This window comes from Neofelis nebulosa, chromosome 1, assembly GCF_028018385.1.
Source record: "Neofelis nebulosa isolate mNeoNeb1 chromosome 1, mNeoNeb1.pri, whole genome shotgun sequence".
Classification (NCBI taxonomy): domain Eukaryota; kingdom Metazoa; phylum Chordata; class Mammalia; order Carnivora; family Felidae; genus Neofelis; species Neofelis nebulosa.
The window spans coordinates 72,471,282-72,498,987 of NC_080782.1; the positions used below are offsets into that span (position 1 = coordinate 72,471,282).

Here is a 27,706-nt window from a genome sequence, read left to right on the forward strand (position 1 = left end):
AGCTGCTTATGCTTGGAAGAACAGAGCTGGCAAGGACTGAAGAGATGATCATACCCTACAAGCGTCATTTCACACTGAGGACACAGAATTCCCCAATCACTGAGGTTCCTGTCCAAGGTCATACAGCTAGATGGTGGCAGAGGCAGGACCAGAATCTAGTCTGACTCATACTCCTTCCACCACACATTGCTGTCTCTTGGTCGGGGTTAGGTTCATCACCACTCAAACGTTTGATTTGGGAGGAAAATGTGATACAAGTTATGAATTAAGGAAGTATGGATTCTAATTTATAGTTTATGTCATTGGCCTTCTATTTTCACTCAGTCTTTTAACATATATGCTCCACAAAGCTAGCAACAGCTGAAGAGTCCGCCAAAAATACAACTTTGATTGTATTAAAGTTAACATTTATCTAATTCTATAGAAGATCATAATATTTAAATGAGTATGTATTTATTCTGTTAATTCATTGTAAATATGCTACTTGCCTTAATAAGAGTGAGTAAATCTGTTCTTTCTTCATCGTTTGGGCATTCTTTCTATACAATAACTCCTTTCTGAAGCCAATATCATTGCTAATTCTGCAGTAAAAAAGATAAAGACATAAAGCACAATGTTACAATAAATATCTGGCTAGCCACAGAGACACTATTTTAAAGGAAAATTGTCTCAAGACACTTTAATGCTTTCTATTGCTATGGTTGCAGAATTACTTGAGGGCACATTGCTAAGGGGACCTCTATTACATCTATTAGTGAGATTTATAAGAACACTAACAGGTAAATCCAAACCTAGCTCCATCAATAGTGATGCAGATTAATGTAATTCCTACTTTTCAACTCAGGGTTATAAATATTTAGGCAAGTTGTCTGTTATAATAAACACAGATCGTGCATGTTCTAAATATGTGTGCAAATATATGTTGCCATCATAACAAAAAGCAAACTATCACCCACAGAATAAATATTCTGATCTCAATGAAACCTATAACTTCTAGTGACATATGTGCTCTTATTGGTGAAGAAGTATACACTACCAACTAGATTTAAGGACAGACAGTACAAATACTTTCCAAGAACCTTCAATGTCATTGACCCATAGTCTTTGTTATGACCTGAGTAGTACTTATAAGACCATCTGCTGGGTTCAGAGGAGCATCCGTCATTTAGTGAATGTTCCAAGTCAGAATAATTAGGAGAATATATTATATTTTCCAGGTTTATTAAAGAACCAAGTTATTAATCATATGCTTTTAAGAATTTTAAAATTATGGAATAGCTTCTTTTTCCTTTCTCTATGGACTATTTTAAATATAATTTAAAAATCCCATTTTATGTTATTATTAAGGTGATTCATGCTTGGGGTGCCTGGATGACTCAGTTGGTTAAGTGTCTGACTCTTGATCTTGGCTCAGGTCATGATCTGGTGGTTTGCGGGTTCGAGCCCGGTGTCGGGCTCTGCACTGACAGTGTGGAGCCTGCCTGTGATTCTCTCTTTCTGCCTCTCCTGCACACTCTTCATTCACTCTTTCTCTCAAAATAAATAAACTTAAAAAGAGAGAGAGGGAGAGAGAGAGACAGACAGAGAGAGAGAGATGTGATTCAGGCTTGTTCAATGCTTTGGTCTGTGTTTTACCCCCAATAGCCCAATCTCACATGGCATTTTGATTTCAAAGATAGCCAGTGGTCTTGATGTTGTATGAACACACTCAAGAAAAGCCACGTTGGACTTGCAAATAAACACTCTTAAATAATCACTTGATCTGTGATCATTTTATGTGTGTTTGTATTTTTTTGTATGCACCATTAATTTCTTTTTATTTTATATATTTTAAATATCTTGTCTTTATCTCTTTCATGTTGCTTCTTAAAATGTCTTAGTTTATCTAGTTCTCCATCAAGGGTATCTTGCTTTAAAATCTAGCTAATATTATGTGTACATAATATTATGTGTACATAATATTATGTGTACTTTTACTCCAGAGGGTTTCCAACCCAGGAAAGGCATCTTTCTCTACTCATGACAATATTCCTTGCAATTCTAATCCACAAGTATCTGCAAACCAGATATTTATGAATTTAGCCAGACTACCTAAATGTTAGAAAGAGATATAAGGAAATGAAGGATAGCCAACTAGTTAAATCTTTTCTTACCCTTAGATTTTCCACACCTAATAATCACCACTGTCAGTTTAAATAAATTTGACTACAAAATGGATAATAAAGAAGTTCTTTCTCCAGAGTTCTTTCAAAGTATGTCTTTTTAGTTTTAAAAATATATACATCGTGCAAAAACAGCAGCAGCAGTTCCAAACCAGAAAAAATTTTAGAAGAGGAATAATGAGATATAGTGAAAGAATCCCAAATCAGTACCAGCTGCTGAACAATTAGGTTCAACTGCTAACAGGTGTGTGGAAGAGCCCATGTACAATGTTACCTTCTGTCAATGTGCCTTCCAAAAGGACTTTTGGTTGTTAAATTCCCAGAGTATTTGGACTGTTTAGAACAAATGCTTTGTGTGCATATGTGTATGTGGTTATCCATCTAAGACAAAGCTTATTTTCTTTATAGACCTCTTTTTATATTGAATAGAAATCAAATATCTATATCATATAGGTCATGGAGTCATGGGGTAGGGAGCAGAGGGAGGGGTAGAATTCACAACCTGTGGTCCTTGGTTCTGCAGGTTTGCATGGAAGCCTTTTGGTATGAGAAATCCTTCAAAATACACGTAAAAAAATCTTTTGTGTTAATTCGTGGATGAGGTTTCAAAGCTTTCATCAATTTTCAAAAATGTGATTCCCCTTGTCCAGTTTAAACTGGTGGAATTAAAAATATAAGAACTTTTAATTAGCCCTGTCTTAGAATCTTGGCATATTACTTGACCTTTCTGAACACATATCTTCATTTATAAAATGGGGATAGTGTCACTGACCTTTTTTGCTTTCTGGTTACTTAAGGCAGTGTTTTTCCAACTTGTGTATGCATATTAACCACTTGGGAGCTTGTTAAAATGAATATTGTTTCAGTAGGTCTGGGGTGGCACATGAAATTCTGCATGGCCAAGAAACATCTAGATGATGTTGACGCTGTTGGTCTGCATACCACACTTTAAGCGATAAAGATTTCAAACACCACTTCTCAAATTTGACTGCACACTGGAATCACCTGGGAAGTTAAAAAAACAAATAAACAATGATATGTGGGCTTTACCTCCAAAGTTTCTGATTTAATTGCCATGGGGTGCGCCTGCGCCTCAGGACTTTTTTAAAGCTTCCCAGATGCTTTGAATGTGCATTGAAGTTTGAGAATCACTGACTTAAATCAGTGATTTACAGCGCCTGACTCATGTTACATGCTCCACAATCATTAGTTTCCTTAAGAGGGTCCTCAATTATTGGGGTAGGGTAATGAAAAATAAAACACTGACATATTCTTTTCAGTGGCATAAGAATTGAAAAGATTGCTAGTGACTGGGGAAGTTGAATCCAATTCTGCAGGAAATGGGCTCTGAGACCAGGGGTGTGGTTTCTTATCGTTTCTGTGTTTCTTACATTTAAACAATTGGGAGGAAAGGGATAATTATACTTTAACCTCACATATTTGTTGGGAAAATTAATGTTTATAAAATACTTTGAGACTCGTGGATGAAAGGGTATTCAAGACATTTAAAATATACAAAGGGAAAGAATGGATACTCTCTACAAATTTTCAGTAATTCGTCAAAACAAGGGTACAGAGTATTGGAGCAATAAAGGACAGTGGTGAAGGGGATGTTGACCTTGGCCGTGTTTTCTTTAGATATTTGGAGAAGCGACACACAAAAAGTTTATATTGGTTCATTTTACTGACCCTGATAATTTTTAAAGACTTTGTTTTCTAGTAGAAGCCTAAATTTCAACTCAAAATCTAGGTTTCTAAAGTCTTCTTATCCAGGCACAGGCTGTGGGGAGCCACCTTTGACTAAGCTGTTGTTATTACCATTCCTTGCCAGAAAGAACTCCCAGCCTTTCATAAGAGACCCTTTGGGAGTACTTTAAGCAAATGCTTTGAAATTTGTAAGTGTTGATCTCATTTATGAGTGTCCAAATTCCTTGAGAGTTAAGTTCTTTGTCATTACTATAAAACATCAAATATTTGGAAAGGCCATTTATTGAGGTGGGGTCCAACATGGTGTGTGTAAAAGGGAGTGAGCTCTTCTGTGCACCGGACTCAAGTTGATGGAATGTAAAGATAGGGATGCCAGGCCAGACATCTTCTATTCTCCCTCCAGATCAAGACTCCACTCTGCTTTACCCTGCTCTTAGACCTGGAGGCTGACCTATGTGGGTTCGTGAGTGGTTCCCTTGCCTTCTGGCCTCAGGTTGGATTTGGTCAATGGGGTGTCCTGACAGAAGAGACACAGAGAGCAAGGAGAGAAAATTGGGAGCTATTATTCCTCTGACTCCATTCCTGATTATCCCCTTGGGCTGACTGAATTTCTTGACTAAAACTCACAGCTTCTGTCAAGGTGGCCTGGCCCTCTCTATAGGGCACTCTCCTTCTTGGTTCTAGTATCTTTCCCTTTACCTGCTCCTTGAGATCTATGAAGATCTAATAATAGCTGTAAATTAATGGACCCAGAGTACTGCACTATTCCTTACAGCTTCCCTTCATTCTGCCTATGACTTTGTAAACAGCCTTCTATTAAACCCTCTTTAGATTACTCTTATTTGCCACAAACAGAAATGCTGTGAGAGCAGGGATCTCTTCTCTCTCATTTGCTGTTGTATATTTATTGGTATTTCCTGAAGGAACAAATAAATATGTTTGAGCCTCTTCTTCATTGGCTGCATTTGTACACTTGACTTAAGGGTATTGATTAGTTAGTTATCAAGGGAGCAGCTCTGTGAGCAATGGTAGTCTCCCTGAAGTTAAATTTATCTAAGAATTAAGACCATATATAGAACTTCTTCATGTTCCTTTTATTTATACTTGTTTTTAAATTCTAAAAATTATATGGAGTGGGGCGCCTGTGTAGCTCAGTTGGTAAAGTGTAGGACTCTTGATTTTGGCTCAGGTCATGATCTCGTGGTTTGTGAGACTGAGCTCTGTGTCGGGCTCTGCACTGATGGTGTGGAGCCTGTTTGTGATTCTCTCTCTCCTCTCTCTGCCCCTCTCCTCCTCTCTCTTTCTCTCTCTCTTAATCCTTAAAACAATTAAGGTATATGGAGTTTTGAAATTCTCATGATTATAGGAATTGTGCTAAAACAAATACTTGTTTTTAACATTCCTCTCACACACTTACTTCAGTAGGTTACCCTCAGACACAAGCAGAACCTTCAACAAAATCTGCTACACAGCATCATTCAAGTAAGCAGTGGGACCACATCTCTTAAGCCCCATTTTTCTTAGTTGCCTTTTCAGCTTCTCCACTTCTTACTTTTTTTCTCCTTTAGCAATAAAAGTTTTATTTGCATTCTGAGATGATGATTGGCATGCTTCACTCACCCATCTTGAGATAAAGACAAGTCACATTTTCTTTGGTGCTCAAATTGAACCTCCATTTGTTTGAGTTAACCAGAAATTCTAATGTTTTCTAGTAACTCTCTTCTTAAATTTTTCTAAGGAGCAGGTTAAGCAAGTTTGTAAGTCAGGGCTCCTCCAAAGGAGCTTTGAGGCACTTGTAGGGTCAAGTATCTGTGGCTGCTGGATTTTGGAGAGCCCCCTCCCTACTGTTGCTTGCCTCCTCTTAGCACCTCCTTGCTGTTGTCGCCACAAAAAGATTGGTTGTCCATTGCTGGAACCTGGTCTTAGGTAATTCTGTTCTAACATTTGAAGATAGCCCAGTATTATGAACTGGATTATGTGTGCCTGAATTCATCTGTTGAAGGCCTAATCCTCAGTTCCTCAGAATGTGATTATATTTGCAGAAAAGGCCTTTAAGTGGTATTTAAGGTAAAATGAGGTACGGGTGGGCCCTAAACCAATAACTGGTGTTCTTATATAAGAAGAGGAGATTGGGACACAGATGTGTACAAAGACTGTGTGAAGACAAAGAGAGAAGATGGCCATCTATAAGGCAAGGAGGGAGGCCCGAAAAGAAACCAACCCTGCTAATACCTTTATCTTGGACTTCTACCCACCAGAACTGTGAGGAAATACATTTCTGTTGTTTAAGCCACTCAGTGTTTGGCACTTGGTTATGGAAGCCCTAGAAAACTAATACATCCAGTATTTTTAAGCCCCCATGATCACAGCCAATTCACTAAGACTTAGATGGCCCTTGCAGGAATAAAATGTATACCAAGTTACTCCTTAGGCAGAGAACTCTAGAACCCAACTACTATGGACCAGCCACTTTAGTTCACGTAGGTGAATTTTATAAGGCACTCATAAGAGCTTTTAGCATTAGGCATCTGTTGTGCCTACTCCTGACATGGCCTTTGTCCTTGGGTGAGAACACAGGTCCACCAATGTTCAAAATACCAGTGGGACTAGAACTTAGATATGACTCCTTGAAGATGGGGACTTAATTCACCAACTAGTTTTTTTTTTTTTTTTTTTTTTCCCCCTGTTGCCATTACTAATATTGTTAAGCTTCTATTTCTTGGACTCTAGATCCCAAACAGAAATATGTTCTTTCTCCCCCAGCCTTAAGGCCTGCCCTATTTTCTGCTCTAGGGTTTATCATTAGCCATGATGACAGTGTGAGTGCATCCATGTTCTTCAGGGAAAACTCTCACTCATCAAAGTATGATTGTTTGATACCAGTGTAGTTCCTAAGGTATATACCTGTCATAGACTTTAAATTCCACATTTAAAGGTCCTTAGGGTCCACAGTGAAAAAGCATAAAATCCTGCATTTTGCCCTACTTTTAATCTGGGAAATCTAATCTAATATTTCCAATTTTTGAAACTGATGCTTTTAATGGGTCCCAGATACATTAATTAAGAAACATTCTTAGTTATTCTATCTTTGCACGCTACTTCTCTACCATGTACTTTCTTCTTATCCTATGGAATTTCTATCAGATGATTGTTTAGATTCTCAATTTATGCACCCTAGAAGTTAACTGCTCTTTTTCTTGCATTTTCACATTCTGAGTGAACTCCTCAACAATGTCTTGTAATTTATTATTTTTTTGAAACTTTCTAGAGTATAACAAGACCATTGATTTTCTTGTTTTAATAACTATAATGTTCATTTCTAGGAATTTTTGTTTTATATTCATTTGTTCACTTTCATATCTTTTTTTAATCAAGGAGAATGTTCCTTATCTCTTTAAGTTTTCTAAAATATCTCTATTTTAAAATTGTTTTCAGATTGCTCTCTTATTTTAATTTGGTATTGAAATTTTCAATTGGTGATGTGGTTGGCTTCATTTTTTGTATTATTTTTTTGCTATATGGTTTGCACCTTGGGTGTGCAGGCTAATCGTGAATGGGATTCTCACCCCCACCCCCACCCTCTTCTCTCTGGACATCCCTATCCCTGTCTAGTGATTGTGTGGGTGTGTCCAACCAGCTTCGTAGGAACCTGTTTCCTCTAGCTAAGACCCCAGATCCATACAACGTAACGGCTAGTACACATTCTGTGGCTGACTAATGGACAGCTTGACTTGGAGCCTGACTATGAGGCTGCGTTTGTGTCACTCTGCCTTCCTAGTCGTTGTATTATTTTGTGAGGGCTGTGATAAAAAAGAACTGCAGATAAGGTGGTTTAAACAACAGCAATTTATTTCCTCACAGTTCTAGAGGTTAGGATTCCAAAATCAAGTTATCAGCAGGGTTGGTTTCTTCTAAAGGCCTCTCCCCTTGGCTTGTAGACAGCCATCCTCACCAAATGTTTTCACATGGTCTTCCCTAGTGAGTGTGTCTGTGTCCTAATCTCTTCTTCTTATAAAGATAATAGTCATATTGGATTATAGTCTATCCCAATGATCTCATTTAAACTTAATTATCTTTTCAAAGACCCCATCTCCAATCATAGTATGAGGTACTGGGCGTTAGGCCTTCATCATATGAGTTTTGGGAGAACACACTCAGCCCAGAACAGGCAAGATCCTTTACATAAGCTGTAAGCTCAGAAAATATTAGGTTTCAGCTCTTTTCAGCTTCCTTTCATGGGCGTGGAAACCTATATTGGCTCTGTTTTCAAGCAAAGAGACAGACTTCAACCCCCACATCCAAATGGATTTAGTTTCATTATTCTGTGGGTACCAAAGTCCTGGTTGTCCCTGGCCTGTTTCTACATATAGAATCTACTGTGACTGCCACTTTTGCCCCACTGCCTTCTTTGTGCTTAGCTCATTTTGCTTTGTTTTGACCTTAGCTATAATTTTTTATCTTTCTCTTATTATATCTTATCTATCATTTTTGTAATTTTGGATTGTGGCAAAGAGTTGTCAAAGCATGACTTAATAGTATTATTATAATGGGGCACCCGGGTGGCTCAGTTGGTTAAGCATTTGACTCTTGATCTCAGCTGAGGTCATGATCTCATGGTTTGTGAGTTCGAACCCCACATCGGGCTCCATGCTGACAGTGTGGAGCCTGCTTGAGATTCCCTCTCTCTCTCTCTCTCTCTCTCTCTGCCGCTCCTGTGAGCACACACTCACTCTCTCTCTCTCTCTCTCTCTCAAAATAATTATATAAAAACTTAAAAAAAATAGTACTATCATAATGGTTCTCAAAATTATTTTTTAAAGAGAAAAAATCTTTTTGAATCCAAACATTCACAGGAAATACAAATGTGACTATTTGATCAAGTCTGTAGTTATATGTATATTGAGATATTTCACCAAACCAACATGATTATTAATAAACATTAGAAGATTAACTTGAATCCAACAGTTTTCTTCCAGATATATATCCAGTTTGTCTACATAAACAGTAGTGCAATTTAAAATTTTCAAGCATAGCCCAATTTTAAAACATTGCATAATGTAGTCAGTTATTTTACAATTTGAACAACTGGGGCACAAGTCATTTTGGAAAGTTTGAATTATTTATGCTAATGGGGGGAACACTGACAAGGGTAATGCAAGAATGGTAAATTGCAAATAATTTATATTTTGTTCTGCTCTGTATTTCTGTACTCTATTTAATCCAGGTGTTTGATGTGTTGGGAGTTTATACCATTTCCATTCAAATGATGAAAACACACTCTGAATATCTGATTTGAAAAATTCCCCAGCTTCCTATCCTGTTTTATCATTTGCCAAAGTCTTTCTTGTTACTGATTCCATGCTCAAGAGAGATGCTGGATTGGTTCTGACTGATTCACAACATCTGGAGCTCACCTTATCTTTTTCTAAGCTCATCCATGGTCTGACTCACATCATCCTTAAGGAGCATATTGGAAGGTAATGATGTGTTTTGGCTTCCATGGTTTTATGCAATGTCTGACTCTAGGAGGAAAAGAGAGAAATGTTCTAAAATCCTGCAGAGGCTATATGTAAACTACTAAGTCAGTAGAACATAAAGCTTATTGTGTCCTCTGTGAATAATCCACAAAGGGGCTAATTCATGTATAGATATGACTGCTAAATTGCTGAGAGTTTATTGTGATGCTTTTGACAAAGACTTTAAATTATTGTCAACCTGCTTCAGTTCACCTGCACAATGAAAGGAAAAAGACAAGTGAATAAAACCATACTCAGAATTACTATGATGACCCCAAACATTATATAACATCTTGACATGATTTACCACTTTCTGATCACAAACCACTGACAGGCACCTTCTTGGACATAGAAGAATGACTCTACCTGACTCTCTCAAACAGTGCATAATCTTTGACCTTGATCTACAAAAATTTACCAATATAATGTATACTCTTACAAATACATATTGAGCTCTTATTATTTCTCAGAACTATTCTAGGCACTGAGATACAGTAAGTGATGAATAAAACCAGACTTCTGTCTGGGAGGTGCTCAGAGCTTGATGTTTATGTTTTCGAACTGAAATATGACCAATCATTTGGAACCATTAATAAAAAAAGCAACCTATACAATGCTTTTCTATAAAAATGCTTATTAAGTGCTTTCAGATCTGAATTTTTGAATTCTAGCTGAACTACTCTGATGTATATGTAGATGAGTTATGGTCAATTTTTCTGACAGAATTTTATGATTCTGATATTTTTCTGTAACACATAGGTCAAGTCAGTAATAGATATAATGATTGTGTAAGTTAGAGAATCAAAGAAATTACCCAGACAAGTTAGAAGAAAAAGATATAAGGAAAATCAGATCTCCTTACTCAAACTCAAGGGTCCATTACTCAGATTCACAGAAAATTATATAAATTTTCATTTTGCTTTATGCATATGGAAAAACCTGGGAGAAAAAATTGACAAGACAGAGGACAATGAGTTTTAAATTTTTCTAATGTAAATAACTACTTTTTAATAACCTTATTAGTTTTATTATTCAACACTATGCCAATAATTTACCATAGTAAATTTGTGCCATAAAAACAGTCCACGTGGACATTGGTTTCTGAAGTTAAAAATGTTCAGCCAAATTTAAGAATGGGCTGACCAAAGTTTGCATGGAAATTCTATGTGGTTCTGAAATTGTGTATGTGGATTTAGAATTTGACTTGCAATTAGTACTTTTTAGGATATTATGTATGTAAAAACTTGCTGAAAAATATCATATATAGCTTTGCAGACCATAAAGTTTCTCCAATTATTTGGAATTAAACCTTAACTCAATGTTTCTCAAACTGATTTTTAACTCTTCTGCTTCAGAATCATTTGGCCAGATGCCTAGGTTCCACATCAGACTGAACCCTGGAATCTATATTTGAAATAAACTATCCTGATGATTCTAATGCATACTAAAGTTTAACCTCATCATTTCATAAGGCACTTATTTTTTGAAATTGTCTTCTGGCTTATATGTAACTTATATTGTTTTATTCATTAAAAATGTTAACTTCCATTTAGGCAATTGAAAAACATCAAAGAAAATGTTCATTATTGAAGGACTTTTTACATATTAAAGAACAGTTCACTTGTGAAAAAAGGCTGCCTAACCTCATCCATATTTTACCAATGCTGGCTAATTCTTATTTTCATTATTTTTTAAATGTTTATTTACGTTTGAGAGAGAAAGACAGAGAGAGAGAGAGAGAGAGAGAGAGAGAGAGTGTGTGTATGTGTGTGTGAGAGAGAGAGGGGGAGGGGCAAAGAAAGAGGGAGACACAGAATCTGAAGCAGGCTCCAGGCTCTGAGCTGTCAGCACAGAGCCTGACTTGGGGCTTGAACCCAGGAGCCCCGTGATCATGACCTGAGCTGAAGTCAGACACTTAACCAACTGAGTCACCCAGGCACCCCAAGGTTGACTAATTCTAATAATTTAATTTGTAAAATATGACTTTCTAAACTAATATTAGAATTAACCTCTTAAAACATGGGAGTATTTTCCTTTGACTTGTGTAATAAAAGGGAAATGATCTTTAATATGTACATTTGACTAGAGTGATTAACGTTATAACTCATTTGTTTTTCAATTACATTCCTTTGTTACCCAAATAAATCTTGCAGCCTCAGTTGACACAATTTCCAAAGAATCAAATATTTTTTTTAAGAAGTATCCAGCCAACAGAGACAACTAAAGAATTCCAATGTCTACCTACTTCCTTCATAGTATTTTGAAGAGAATTTCTTAATTAGGTTTCTAAAAAGTCCTTCCTAAATTCTCCAGTTCTCTTGCTACCCTGAAGTTGTTACTGAACATCCCACATTACGAATTTGAAACCAACAAACATAATTATCTTCTCCTCCTTCCTGATTCTTTCTATTATTTACATAGATATAGTCTCTGCAAATATTCTTTTTCTCCTCACTTGTATATCATGATTATTGTCAGTCAGAAGATCTGAGGACCTGGCTGATAGATGCTCTCTATTACTTACTTCTAATACTTACTTCTAATGTGAATAAGAACTGACTGAAAATATGATTATACACCTGGAAGGTTTGATGGTGGTTTGAGATTTAAAAATTCCATTTCTATCAATATGCCCTTAATATTACTGTTATCAAGAGAAACTAGCTGTGTGAATTCTCTGAAATAAAAAATATATTTTTAAAATGTTTTTTAATGTTTATTTATTTTTGAGAGAGAGAGAGACAGACAGACAGACAGACTGTGAATGGGGGAGGGGTAGAGAGAGAGGGAGGCACAGAATCTGAAGCCGGCTCCAGGCTCAGAAGCTGACAGCACAGAGCCTGATGTGGGGCTCGAACCCACTAAACATGAGATCATGACCTGAGCCGAAGTTGGACGCCCAACCAACTGAGCCACCCAGGGGCCCCAGAAAAACATTTTAACATTTGTAATTTTGGCACCTAGTAATATAAAATTTTGTGGTGTATAATTTCAAAATCTACTATGATATATGATGTGTAATTAAATATGAAATGCTACACAGTACGTATTCATTGTTGATTCCAGACCACCGCAAAAATCTTTTCATGTTAATGTTGGTACTTTCACAGTTAAATGTGATCGAAGTACCATGAAACCATATATGGACTTCAGATTTTTGCCACAGGGAAATTTTTATTACATGTTTTGCCTTCAATTTACTGTAATAACATTTAATAATAAAATATTGCATTATGTAGCACCTTTTAGCCAAGGATCCCAAAGCACAATATAAACATTAATTCTTAAAACTTTCTAGAAGATTAGTAAGTATTTTTAAACTCATTAAAATTTTAATAAAAATATAAACACATGCTATAGCTGAAGCTAACATATTAAATGACTTAGTTTGCTAGAGAATAGAAGCTTTACAGTTTTAGCTCCTGGATTTTGAAATTCATTGTTTGTTAAAAATAAAACAAAAGGGTTTTTTTTCTTAGTACAATGTAATACATATTCATTGCAGAAAAATTTAGAAAGTACTTACAAAATATGAAAAAGAATTTAAAATTACCCACTCTACAACATAGAGGTAAGCACTCTTAATATTTGGTATACTGTCTACAAAACCTCTTTACATGCACATGTACAAATATACTTTTAACATCATATTATCATTAAACATATGTGTGCATTTTCCCACCTAATATTTATAGCATTTTCTAACATTTTGAAGTATTTTTGAATTTATGATTTTTCAATGACCACATAATAAACATTAGGCGAATACATAATGATTTATTCAACCATTCACATACCTTTGGATGTTTAGGCTATTCCAGGTTTCCAAGATTATCAGTAATCTGGTAAGGGCCATCCCTATGCAAAACATCTTTATCTTCCCCTCTGTTTATTTCTTTAGAGTATATTTTACAAGTGGAATTATTGTGTCAAATGGCATTAAAATAACCTTAGCTATTTGTGTGTGTTACGAATTCAGTTTCCAGAAAGATTTTACTCTTTTACTTAACTATTTGTTAAATCTTTTACTTACAAAGTTAAAACTGGGTTTAAAACTCATGATAATGGGCGCCTAGGTGGCTCAGTAGGTTCATCATCTGACTCTTGATTTTGGCTCTGGTATAGTGAGATGGAGAGCCCTGTGTTGGGCTCTGACCTACGTATGGAGCCTGCTTGGGAATCTCTCTCTCTCTACTTCCCCCAGTTCGCATTCTCTCTCTCTCAAAAATAAATAAATAAATATTTAAAAATTAAAAAAAAAAAAAAGATCGCTTGATAAAATAATCTGAAGCTAAAGAAAAATAAGATAAAAGCACAATGATTAAGAGAGTTGGCTTTGGAGTCAGTCATTCTGAGGTTTGAATTTAACCTGTGTGGCTTCCGGCAAAATAATTAATTTTTAAGTCCAATTCTACATCTGTAAATTGGGGATTATAATGCCTATTTTATGGAGTTGCTATAAACTTTAAATAAAATGAGATATACAAAGCAATTAGAACAATTCTGGAAATTTCTCACTAGTTAAATGTCTCTTCTACTCCCATGGATGTTAAAATTTACTTATATGCTGACAAATCATAACGATACAACCCCAGGTCACTATTTTCTGAGTTGCATATCCAGTTCCCTACTTGACATCTTCATTTGAATGTCTCATAGGCATCCCAGTCATAAAACCTCTAAAACTCTAATATTTGATATATTTTTTACAAGTCTTACTTAATGCATATAGGCAAATGTATTTTGTTTTACAATATCAGGTCATTATGAACTGTATTTTCAGGATTCTCCAAAGAAACAGAGAAATCTATGTCTATAGAGTGAGAGAGAGAGAGATTTTTAAAAATTGGTTCATGTGATTGTAGGGCTGCCTAGCCCAATATGTGCAGAGCAGTTTGGCAGCCTGGAGACACAGGGAAGAACCAAAGTTGTGGGTTGAGTCTGCTGGCAGAATTTCCTTTTCCTCAGAGCTCGCAGTCTCTTTCTCTTAAAGCCTTCAGTTAGATTAGATGAGAGACTCAATTACATTATAGAGGATAATCTGCTTTGTTCAAAGTCTTCTAATTTAAATGTAGGGAGATGGTGGAGCATGAGGACCCTAAGCTCATCTCCTTCCATGGATACAACTAACATCCACATCAGTGTAAATAACCCAGAAAACAACCTGAATACTGGCAGAGCAGACTCTCCACAACCAAATGTAGAGAAGAAGCCACATCAAAGAGGGTAGGAAAGGTGGAGTTCTGACCCACCAGACTGTCTGCTGAAGGGAGGGATACCAGGGTCCTGGAGAGGGGAAAGAGACAGACTCATACCCTGGAACAGGAAACCCAGCATTTGGTTCTGAAACCAAACCAAGTTCTTACAATCTGTGGGGCTTAACACCTGGAACTTTAAAAATCAGCAGGCTCAGCTCTGAGAAAGCCAGGTGGGTGAAAGGAAACCAAGTCCCTGCCCTTAAAGAGATAGCACAACAAGCAATACAGAAGAGATACAGCATAGAAGCAGCAGTTTGAAAAATGTCCAATGTATATGGGAGGGAGATTTGTTTACTAATCTCAGTGCATGTGCTGGAGATCTTTGGGAGACTTCTCTAAGAACAAAAGAGCTGTCTGGAGCCATTTCCCTCCCCTGCCTCCCAGCCTAGAAGCATAGACACCTGTGGGAACAGTGCAGTGCCGACACTCTCTATCTGACTTGCTAACAGGGAGCCCTGTGTTCACTGCCCATGTGTTCTCCTGTGGACACGCCCCCCTCCAATATGCCTTTGGCCAGAGCCCATCTTGCATGGTGGCACAAGCCTGGCAATGTGTAAGCAGCCTGACAGGAGCCAGCACCACCTCAAAGTGATTTCTGCCCCAGGGAAAGGGGAAGATAACCACACACACCAATCTGATTGCAGTCCCAGCAGTGGGCTGGGGGCAGACATTTGGTTTGACTGCAGGCCCTATCGACCAACAAAAGCTTCTTAGGGGACAACACAAGGGAAGCACCCTCCAGTTTGGTGTTATCTCATCTCTGGCAAATGCCTGGTCTGACTCAACTCAAGCTCAAGGTGGCCCAAGACTGGCCCACTAACAACACAGGGACCAAACTCTGTCCAAAATAGGCAAAAAGAACCATTGCAGCCAATGGGACTGAAAGCAAAAGCATCTCAGTCACAACAGCAGAGCATACATAACACAGAAAGGAGACATACCTGAAGCACCAGCTCCTGGTGAATAGGGGATATAGCGCTGTAGGGCACTACCGGACCTCTTCTTCAAAAGGCCATTACTTTTAAGAGCAAGAGATGTAGCTGACTTTCCTAACATAAAGAAACAAACACAGAGAGTTAGACAAAATGAGGAGACAGAAGAATATGTCCCAAATGAAAGAACAGGACAAAATCACAGCAAGGGAACTAAATGAAATGGAGATAAGGAATGTGTCTGATAGAAAATTTAAAGTAATGGTCATAAAGATACTCACTGAACTTGAGAAAAGAGTGGAGGACCTCAGTGAGACCTTTAACAAAGAGAGAACAAACATAAAAAAGAACCAATCAGCCATGAAAAACTCAATGAATGAAATGAAAAATGAACTAAATGGAATAACTGGTAGACTTGAGGAAACAGAAGAATGGGTTAGTGACCTGGAGGAGAGAGTAATGGAAAACAGTCAAGCTGAACATGAGAAAGAAAAAAAAAAAAAGAAAAATGGAAATTGACTTAGGGACTCAGTAACACCATCAAGCATAATAACATTTGCATTATGGGGATGCCAGAAGGGGAAGACAAATGAGAAAATTTATTTGAAGAAACAATAGCTGAAAACATCCTGAATCTGGGGAAGGAAACAGATATCTAGATCCAGGATGCACAAAGAGCCCACAACAAAATCAACCCAAGGAGTTACACACCAAGACACAGTAACTAAAATGGCAGAAAGTAGTGATAAAGAGAGAATTTTAAAAGCAGCAAAATAAAACAGTTACATAAAAGAGAAACCCTGTAAGGATGACAGCTGATTTTTCAGCAGAAATTTTCAGGCCAGAAAGGAGTGGCATGATATATTTAAAGTGCTGAAAGAGAAACAAAACAACTTGTAGCCAAGATTACTCTATCCAGTAAGGCAATCATTCACAAAGAGATAAAGGGTTTCCAGACAAACAAAAGTTAAAGGCATTCATGACCACTAAACCAGCCCTACAAGACATGTTAAAGGGGACTCTTTGAATGGAAAGGAAAGATCATAAGCAGGAGTAAGAAAAGTAGGAAGCACAAAAGCAGTAAAATTAAGTATATCTATAAAATTCAGTCAAGGGATTCACAAAATAAAAGGATGTAAAGTATGACATCATATACCTAAAAGGTGGACAGGGAAAGGAATAAAGAATGGGTTCAACTTTAAGTGACCATCAACTTAATATGGACTGCTATATGCATTAGATATTGTATACAAACCTATTACAACCTACCACAAATAAAAAACCAGTAACAGATATGCAAAAAATAAAAAGAAAGGAATCAAGTATACCACTAAAAAAAGCCAGCAAATCATGAGAAAAGGGAGCAAGAGATGAGAGAACAGAGAACTACAAAAACAACCATAAAACAAGTAACAGAGTGGCAATAAGCACATACCTATCAATAAGTATTTTGAATGGACTAAATGTTCCAATGAAAAGACACAGGATGACAGAATGGCTAAAAAGCAAGTCCCATCTATATGCTGCCTACAAGAGACTAATTTCAGACCAAAAGACACATGCAGATTGAAACTGAAGGGGTGGAAAAGCATTTATCATGCAAATGGAAGTGAAAAGAAAGCCAGGGTAGCAATGCTTATATTAGAAAAAAATAGACTTTAAAATAAAGACTGTAACAAGAGACAAAAAAAGACACTACATAATCATTAAGGGGACAATCCAACAAGGAGAGATAACAATGCAAGAGTGTTTCAATATTCACAATATTCACAAATCAATCCATGTGACACATCACATCAACAAGAGAAAGGATAAAAACCATTTGGTCATTTCGATAGATGCAGAAAAACGTTTGACAAAATACAACACCCATTCATGATAAAAATTCTCAACAAAGTAGGTTTAGAGGAAACATACCTCAATATAATAAAGGCCATATATGAAAAACCCACAGCTAACATCACATTCAATGCTGAAAAACAGAGCTTTCTGCCTAATATCAGGAACAAGACAAGGATATGCACTCTCACCAGTTTTATTCAACATAGTACTGGAAGTCCTGGCCACCACACTCAGACAAGAAAATGAAATAACAGGCATCCAAATTGGTAAGGAAAAAGTAAAACTTTCACTATTTGCAGATGACACGATACTATATATATATAAAACCCTAAAGACTCCACCAAAAAACTACTAGAACTAATAAATGAATTCTGTAAGGTCACAGGACACAAAATCAATATACATAAATTTGTTACATTTCTATACATTAACAATTAATTAGTAGAGAGAAGAATTAAGAAAACAATCCTATTTATGATTGCATCAGAAATAATAAAATACCTAGGAATAAACTTAAACAAGGAGGTGAAAGACCTCTACTCTGAAAACTATTAAGCACTGATGAGAGAAATTAAAGATCACTCAAACAAATGGAAAGATATTCCATGCTCATGGATTGGAAGAACAAATATTGTTAAAATGTCCATACTACACAAAGCAACCTACAGATTTAATATAATCCCCATCAAAATACCAACAGTATTTTTCACAAAACTAAAGCAAACAATGGTAAAATTTGTATGGAACCACAAAAGGTCTAAAATAGGCAAAGCAATTCTGAAAATGAAAAACAAAACTGGAGTTATCACAATTCCATACTTCAAGGTATATTACAAATCTGTAATGATCAAAACAGCATTGTACTGGCATAAAAATATACACATAGATCAAAGGAACAGAATATAAACCTATACTATATGGTCAATTAATCTTTTACAAAGAAGGCAAGAATATGCAATGAGAAAAAGACATTCTTTTTTTTTAAGCTTTATTTATTTAATTTTGAGAGAGACAGAAAAAGCACAAGTAGGGAAGGGGCAGAGAGAGACGTAGAGAGAGAATCCCAAGCAGGCTCTACACTTCCAGTGCCAAGCCCAATGTGGGGCTCAAACTCATGAGGTCATGACCTGAGCCGAAACAAAGAGTCAGACGCTTAACTGACTGATCCACCCAGGCACCCTGAGAAAGATGATGTTTTTAATGGTACTGGGAAAACTGGTCACCTACATGCAAAAGCAAGAAACTAGACCACCTTCTTAAATGATACAAAAAAATTAAACTTAAAATGGACTAAGGACCTCAATGTGAGTCCTAAAACTATAAAATTCCTAGAAGAGAGCACAGGCAGTAATTTCTCTGACATAAGTGGAAGCAACATTTTTCTAGATATGTCTCCTGAGGTAAGGGAAATAAAAACAAAAATGAACTATTGGGACTACATCAAAATAAAAAGCTTCCACTCAACAAAGGAAACAAATTAACGAAACTAAAAGACAACCTACTTAATTGGAGAAGGTATTTTCAAATGACATATCCACTAAAGGGTTAGTATCCAAAATAAATAAAGAACTGATAGAATTCAACACCCCAAAACCAAGTAATCCAATTAAAAAATGGGCAGAAGACATGAACAGATGTTTCTCCAAAGAAGACATACAGATGCACAACACCATTCATCACCAGGGAAATGCAAATCAAAACTATAATGCACTATCACCTCATAGTTGTCAAAATGGCTAAAATAAAAAAAAAAATTCAAGAAACAAGTACTGTCAAGCATGTAGGGAAAAGGGAATGCTTGTACACTGTTGGTGGGAATGCAAAATGGTGTAGTCACTGTGGAGAATAGTATGGAAATTCCTCAAATGATTAAAAATAGAACTACCATATGAAGCAGTAATTTCACTACTAGGTATTTACCCAAACAATACAAAAACAGTAATTTGAAAAGATACATGCACCTCTATGTTTACTGAAACATTATTTACGATTGCCAAATTATGGAACCAGCCCAGTATCGATCCATAGATGAATGGATAAAGAAAATGCGGTGTATATACATACACACACACACACACGCATGCACACACACACACAAATGGAATACTACCCAGCCATAAAAAAGAATGAAATCTTGACAATTGCAACAACATGGGTGGTTCTAGAATACAAATAAGTCAGTCAGAGAAAGACAAATATCATACAGTTGCTCTCATATGTGGAATTTAAGGAACAGAACAAACGAGCTAAGGAAGAAAAGGAGAGAGAGACAGACTGAGAAACCAAGAACCAGACTTTTAACTCTAGAGAACAAAGTGATGGTTACAAGAGGGGAGGTGAGTGGGGGGATGGATGAAATAGGTGAAGGGAGTTAAGAGTACACTTACTGTGATGAGCACCGTGTAATGTACAGAATTGTTGAATCACTATATATATAACACTATACTGGAATATATGTATATAATTATATAATATGTTATATATTATAATATATAACATATTATATAATTATATATATAATATATAACATATTATATAATTATATACATAATATATACCTATACTGGAATAAAATAAAATAAATAATAAAATAAAATAAAAAAGAAAAGGAATACCCTCATAGAGAAATGATTCTATGACACCAACAGGCAAACCACAGAAGAAATATAAATGGATAATAAATGTATTAAAATATTCAATCTCACTAATCAAATAAATGTTAATATGCCATTTTCATCCCCCCCCCAAAAAAAAAAAAACCTTCATAGCTATATCTAAACTGATTTGGTCACCGCCAAGTATCTTGGCACCATAGTCTAGCCAAGCTGACACATAAAATTAACCATCATACTAAATGTATGCATACTAATTACTAATTAAATGACTCCTTATTCCCTAATCTTATGCTTTTGCAGTTTTCACCAACTCACTATAGCCTCTCAGCATTTATCTACCTGTACAAGTCAGCATACCTAGAGCTGATGGTCTTCTCCCTTATAACCGTATCAAATCTTTTATCAGGTTTTATGTATTTCACTTTCTTTTCTTTATTGTTTTTTAAAATTTTTAAAAATGTTTAATTTTTGAGAAAGAGACAGAGTACGAGTAGGGTAGGGGAAGAGAGAGAGAGAGGGAGGCACAGAATCCAAAGCAGGCTCCAGGCTCTGAGCTGTCAGCACAGAGCCCAACCTGGGACTCGAACTCGTGAACCATGAGATGATCATGACCTGAGCCGAAGTTGGACACCCAACCGACTGAACCACCCAGGCACTCCATATGTATTTCACTTTCTAAATGTCACTCCAATCTAGTTCCTTTTGTCATCCACTGCTACTGTCCTTGTCCAAGCCACCACTGTCTCTAGTCTAGACTACTGCACTGTTGCCCTACCCAGTCAATTTTCAACCTGGCAAGCCAATCATCTTTAAAATTCCATGTTTTTATTTAAAAAACATCTTCAAAAGTTTATATAAGAATAAAAATTTGATTCTTTACCATTACCTACAAGGCTATTCATGCTCTGGTTCCTGTCAACTCCTCTGAACACATCTCTTGCCTTCCCCCTAAACTCATCCACTCATTCTCCAGTACTGCTGTCTGCTTTAGTTCCTGGAAATTGTCTCACTCTTTATTGCTTGAAGGCCTTTGCATAAGTTATTTCTTCTGCAAGTTCCCTTGCTCCTTAATTCTTTGCATGCCTAGGTCTTTCAAATTCCAAAGTCTTAGTTTAAATCTTACACTAAAAGCAGCTTTCCCTGGATATTCTACCTACAGCTATCCTTCGTACAGTACCTTATTCTTTTTCTCATTTAAGTGGCCACAGTATGTTGTGTTTAAATATAAGTTTAGTTGTTTACTGGATGTCATTTATATTAGTCTTTAACTTCCATGAAGGCAGTATGGACCATGGCTTCTTGATTCACTGTGGTACATCCAATGCCTAAAATGCTGCATGAAGAAGGCATTTGTTCAAAATTAACTAGATGAAATAACGAATATAGACTTACTTAGTAGGTAAAAGCTGTGAATTTTGTGAATATTACTTTATTTGGAAAAAAGATTTTTGCGATGTAACTGAGACTCTCAGGATGAGATCACCCTGCGTTATCCAAGTGGACTCCAAATCCAGTGACAAGTGTCCTTATAAGAGATAGAAGAGGAAAAGACACAGACACACAGACGAGAAGTTCATGTGAAAATGGAGGCAAAGACTGCAGCAATGCAGTCACAAGGAATGCCAACAGCTACCAGAAACTGGAAGAGGCAAAGGACTCTCCCTCAGAAGCTCCAAAGGGAGTATGGCACTGCTGACACCTTGACTTTGGACTTCTGGCCTCCAGAACTATGAGAGAATAAATTTCTGTTGTTTTAAGCTACTCAGTTTGTAGTAATTTGTTACAGCAGCCCGGAGAAACTAATGCAGTGGTGAAGAGTCTGTTATTAAAGACTGAAAGTTTCTACATTCTGGAAGACTAGCATTTTTAAATTTTCAGCAACCTTTTAATATGAGAATGTTCATAGCATTAAAGCCATTAGGGGGCAGCTGGGTGGCTCAGTTGGTTAAGTGTCCAACTTTGGCTCGGGTCATGATCTCATAGTCCATCAGTTCGAGCCCTGCATCAGGCTCTGCGCTGACAGCATTAAAGCCATTAGAAGTGTTACATGTGTAAAATTCTGACATTCCTAATTCAGAATATAAACCACTGTATTGTAATAGTCATTATCATCACCACACACACAATATTACTACCTATTAGCTGAGATGAAGGCATGTTGGCATTTTTATCTCTTTATATCACTGATGCCTACTTTTATAGACTTTTCTTCCCTAAAATAAATGCATCAAATATAATTATAAAATGGGTTCCCTTTTTCACAGTGCATACAGGGAGGCTTAAATAGATTTAGCCATAAGTTGTAATGAAACAATAATCATCGCTATTTAATACTTATCAGAATCTAATTTTTGCTAATTGTACAAGTAAGAAAGCAGAGGTTCACAGAGATCCACAGCACTACTAGTCAGTAGACAGTGGCACTTGGACAGGGGTCAACCTAACTATTCTGTGTTCCAAGACAGCATAATCCATGTAGTGGATGCTATGTCTCTTCTATAAGTCATTTGAAGTGACTTGAAAAATCCATTCATTTTATTTTGTTAGAAATTCAATGTAATAGTTCCTCAAAGGACACATTCTGATTTGAAAGAATACCTAAGCACTAATAGCAAAACTTCTTATATGGGAAGATATTTTTAGGACATTCCTATTGAATTAAAGCCAATCTAGGATATGAAATTGCTTACTGTGCACATATATAAGGTTGACCCTGAATCTGTAGGATGTGACTCACTTGAAACAGATGGAAAATTGAAATCTGGGCTGACTGTACAGTTTTATTCCACTAATCAGCTTCATATATATTTGTGTGGAACATCATCTGTTCTATTCAGGGGGAGGAGCTTAGAGACATTGTGTCTATATTATAATGTGGGCTGCCAAAGACGCTTATGTGATCTGTGGCTGCACTGATTAATGCCGCATAGCTCAGTGATGGGAGTGTGAGAGCCTTCTACGCTTCCAACCATTGATGTTCTCTTAATCAGTATATTTTTCTAATGGTTGAAGCAATAACCTCACCTTGCCAATCCAAAATCTTATTCGTAAAAAAAAAATATATGATTTGTGTTCAAATTTTCACTTTGTTACTTACCAGCAGTATAACTTGAGCAGATGAACCAACTTCTTGAATTTTGGTTCCCTTATTGTTAGCATACTGATGAAAAAATATCCTGGTGTTGTTAAAAAAGGCGGGGGGGAGGCCCAAACACACATGCATTGCCTAATATGTATTATGTATTCAATTCATGTTAATTTTATTTCTTGAACCATTCAACAAATATTTTTTGAAAACCTGCTATGTGCCAGTCAGAAAGAAAGGATCATTGATCAACTTGATGTGGGTGATGTGGAAATCTAATCAAAAACTTTTAGATGTACCTATCCTTTCTGTTGCTATCTCTAACAACCCAGCTCTGGGGAAGGTGGAGAAAATTAACTGGATTTCAATGGTTTCAGTGGAAGACTGGCCCAGTAGGCTGCCATCAGAAGCCCCAATGCCCTCTCTTTGCCAAGCCATCAGTGGGCACTGCTCTGGAGACCAACTAATGAAGAGTGTTCAACGTCACTTTGTCAGTAATGCTTTTTGACAGCTGTCAGTTCTTTGAGAAGTCTGAATGGACAAGAAATTGTCTGTGTAGGCCAAATTATGTGGGATCAGAGACAGAGTTGTAAATGACACCTCAAATCACCTACCCATGTCAATGTAATGAAACTGGAAATGGTACTAAAAGATGTTGGCTGGCTTTATGTTCCGATAGCAGTTTTTGCTTTAATGTTCTTCTTTGGTCAATGTTTTGGCTAGCTATAATTCCAACCCTCTATTTTGACTAAATCATATGATTATATCTTCTTTAGTTACATACATAACTTGGCCAAAACAAAAATATTTACATAAATTACTAAAATTGCTCTGTGACAATGGGAAGCTCAAAACTGACAAACCCCAATAGGTATACATTACTAGAAGGTGTAGAGTTGGCTTGTCAAGAATATCAATTGAATGAGTAGGGCATACATTTAACGAAAGAAGAAATAAGAAGTCTGGTTCCTCTGGGAGCTTGCAACATAACACTGGCATGAGGAAAGTCCCATAAACATATACATAGCCAATGATAACTTTTTCAAGGGTAATGAGTGTTATTAGAAGGATAGGATAAAAGCAATGTGAATCTGGGAAGGCTTCATGGAAAATGTGAGTTTTGAATTAGGGTTTGAATGTTTTGAAGGGATAAGGCTTGGCAGAAAAATTGTTTTGGGCAACATAGGCAATGAAAATGTCGTAGGCAATCTCTTCTCATTTTACACCCTTTCTGCATCCCTAGGATACATCATGATTTCAAGCACTTCTTACATATTGAATATTTCCAAATTTGCACATATAACGCAGTAGATCCAACTGCCTACGGATATATTTACTTGCCTTCTCCAGAACATTCCTAAAGGCAACCTATTTAAAACAAAACTTATCAGTATCCCCCTCCCTATTCCACTTCCATATTGCCTCTCTCAGCGAGGGGCATTACTATCCATCTATTGGCCTAAATTTATGGCCTAAATCTATAGGCCATCTATTGGCCTAAATTTATGACTCATTCTTGACACATCTATTCCCTCACTTCTACTTTCAATCAGTGGGCAAAGTCTATCAACTTTACTGCAGAACTACTTCTATTAATTACCTACCTTTCTCCACCCTCACAGCCATGCTACTAGTCCAAGCCACCAGCAAGAACCTCCAAATTTGTCTTTATGTAATCACTCTTGTCCCTTCCAATTCATTTTTTAGCTTTTACCCAGAGTGATCTATAAATGCAAATCTGATCACATTTTCCTGCTGCCTAAAATTTTCACCGTCTTTCCATTTTTAATAGGTTAATACCCAAACTTCTAAGGACTTACAAGGTTGCTTCACAATATGGCCTCACTGTCCTCTTCACACTCATTTAGTGCCACGCTACCTCTCATTCTCTTGTCTCAGTTATAACAGATTCCTTCCAATGTCACAAACAGGCCATCATCTTTACCTTCTCTGATTTTTCACAAAATCTTACTTGGAAATACAATTGGGAATATTTATTCATTTAGAAGTAAATACAAACCATGATGAGGGCAATAAAAGAAAAGGGTGTGATAAGGGAATCTAATGAGAATGGAGACTGGAGGAAGCTGCTGAGTATGTATTTGCTAGTGTGGGATAAAGAACATTCCGGAAAAAGTGACAAAATGTTCAAAGGTTCTGATGTAGAAAGAGCATGTCAAGTTAGAGGGTATGTAGGGAAGAAAAAGGATAGTGAATGAGAAGGCAAGTGGGATGAGAGTTGAGGCTGAAGTAGCTGTGGGCCAGATAATAAAGGATCTCCTGATCATGTTGAAGATTTTAGGTATGGGAAAATATAAGTTGTTCCTGTGTGATTGGTAGTTGGGATAAGGAGAATCTGGAAATACAGACATTTGTTTGTAGGGTCCCAGTATTAATGGTGACAGTTGTCATTCAGTTAGGGAAACAAAGAGGTGGAGGTATGACCACATGAAACCCAACTTAGGAAGGATGAATTGGTAGAATTGGTGCTGGGCTTTGGGAGCATGTGAGAGAAGAGGGACTGAAGAGGATGCCGCAGTTCTGTTTCTAGTGTCTAGGTGGGTAAGGGTGCCCCTTGACCATAGCAGACAAGTTGAAGTGAGGCTAGGGTTCGAGGGAAAGGATGCTGGTTCAATTTTGTCACAGTTTTAGATCTTGGCAGATAACGAAAGTTATTTTGTAGACAGCACAAAATATGTCATGAGAAAGAGGATGAGGGGTCAAGACTTGAGGTATTGATCTAAGAGCCATCTGTGGTCAGTGAGGAGTAGTGATGTTGCTTTGCAGTAAGCAAGAAAATGTGACAATATAGAATTTATTAGACCAGGTCAGCTGGGTTCCTGGGTTTTCATTAACGGTGCTTAGTTGCATCAGCATGGGGCACAAGTATGGACAGCAGTGCTTACAAGGGAAAGGCAAAGCTGAAGGAGGGGAAGGTTAAAGAGAATAAAAACCATACACAAACCCAGTGTTCACTGCCAAGGATCAGCTTTAGGGAACAGCTAAAGAGAAAATTGGGTTCATATCAACATTTAAGAAAGCCATGGGCACCTGGGTCCCCATTTGGTTAAGCTACTGACTTCAGCTCAGGCCATGATCTTGCAGTTTGGGGGTTCGAGCCCCATGTCAGGCTCTGTGCTGACAGCTCAGAGCCTGGAGCCTGCTTCAGATTCTGCGTCACCCTCTCTCTCTGTCCCTCCCCTGCTTGCGCCTTTTCTCTCTTTCAAAAAAAATGAATAAAAAACATTTAGGAGAGCCTTCAATAATAACAGAAAGAATGACAAGATCAGAACAGGAGAGCACATGGGTGGAAAAGTGTATGCAAGTGGGAATAATGGGCTGATAATCAGACTTTGAGCCCTGATAATATGTTGATTTTATAGTAGGGCTATGTGTATATGTTTGAAGTATTACAGGTGTCTCTTCCTTCTTAGCCTTTTTTTTTTTTTTTTTTTTTGAGTGAGAATCTTGCCAAGACATTTGTTAGCCTGGTGATCTTGGGGAAGTCACTTAATCTTTTATATTTAAGCTCCATGCGTTTTAAATTAAAGAATGCTATTCTATTAGGTGGCTATGGTCTCTAAGTGAGCCAGTGTATGACAAAGTGACCAGCAGTGTGCCTGCTCCATTCTGTCCCTCCTAGTTCCAGCAGGTCACTAAGGGAATAAGATCACTGCTTCTAGTTTCTACTCCTGCTGCTTGTTGCTATTGGAGCCCTTATACTATTTTACAAGGCTTCTTCATTTAGGAGGAAATCAGATGCCATCTGCTTGACAACTTCTTAGATCTATTTCCATGAAAGAGATTATTGCCACAATTTTTGAATTCATGAGGATTTCATCAATGCAGCAATGAGCATCAGTGTCCTTGATGACTCTTTCATCTCTAGGTTACACAGAATAAGACGGCACCTGTAAACTCATTGTAATTTGCAGAGCGGCACATACCTTTGAAAAATGATTTGTAATTCTCATGGCTAGCTCTCAAAGTATTTTTTAAATGACTGTGAGCTGAACAAGGACAAGACAACCATGTAAGGCTTTAAAGAGGCACCTGACAGACACAGATATCACACATCTGTTTTGATAGTCACTGGAACACTGGGAAGAGGTCTAATTCCACTGATCACAAATATATTTCACAAGGACTTATATGTGGATTTTTTTCATGTCCCTCATATATTCTATAAAAATGTGTTACTTTTTTAGTATTTTGCTTGCTTTAACTTAAGGGAAAAAAATAAGTTACAAGATGATCTTAGGTCTTTTTTTTTTTTTTTTTTTTTTAAGACTGGCACTGGATGCCAAAAACACTTATAAGCATAATAACAATGCAAACAGAGATAATGTTATGAGGCTTGCTATGGATGGATGCTCACTTATTTCTGACTACAGCCAAAAGATACCAACTATTAATTCCCAAATGGCTTTGCCATCAAAAGTTTATTTATTTATTTTTTCTGGGAACATTTAGAGTTTCTACATTAGGATGTCCCAAAATACATCTTATTTTTTTTGAATTTGAGATCAGAGCAAAAACATACGTAAATGACAAAACCTACATCCTTGAATTATCAGGACACATGTAGC

General features: G+C 36.9%; 1 long non-coding RNA gene across 1 annotated transcript in view; it reads right to left on the reverse strand.

The window, feature by feature from the left end:
* Positions 1–260: 260 nt before the first annotated feature.
* LOC131510672 (uncharacterized) overlaps positions 261–27,706 on the reverse strand; it is a 45,709-nt gene continuing 18,263 nt past the window's right edge. Inside the window, exons 2-4 of the long non-coding RNA XR_009261141.1 lie at positions 15,585–15,692; positions 9,284–9,391; positions 261–581 (exon numbers count right to left, since the gene is read on the reverse strand). This is a non-coding gene — a long non-coding RNA (uncharacterized LOC131510672). The remainder of the gene's footprint in view (positions 582–9,283; positions 9,392–15,584; positions 15,693–27,706) is intronic.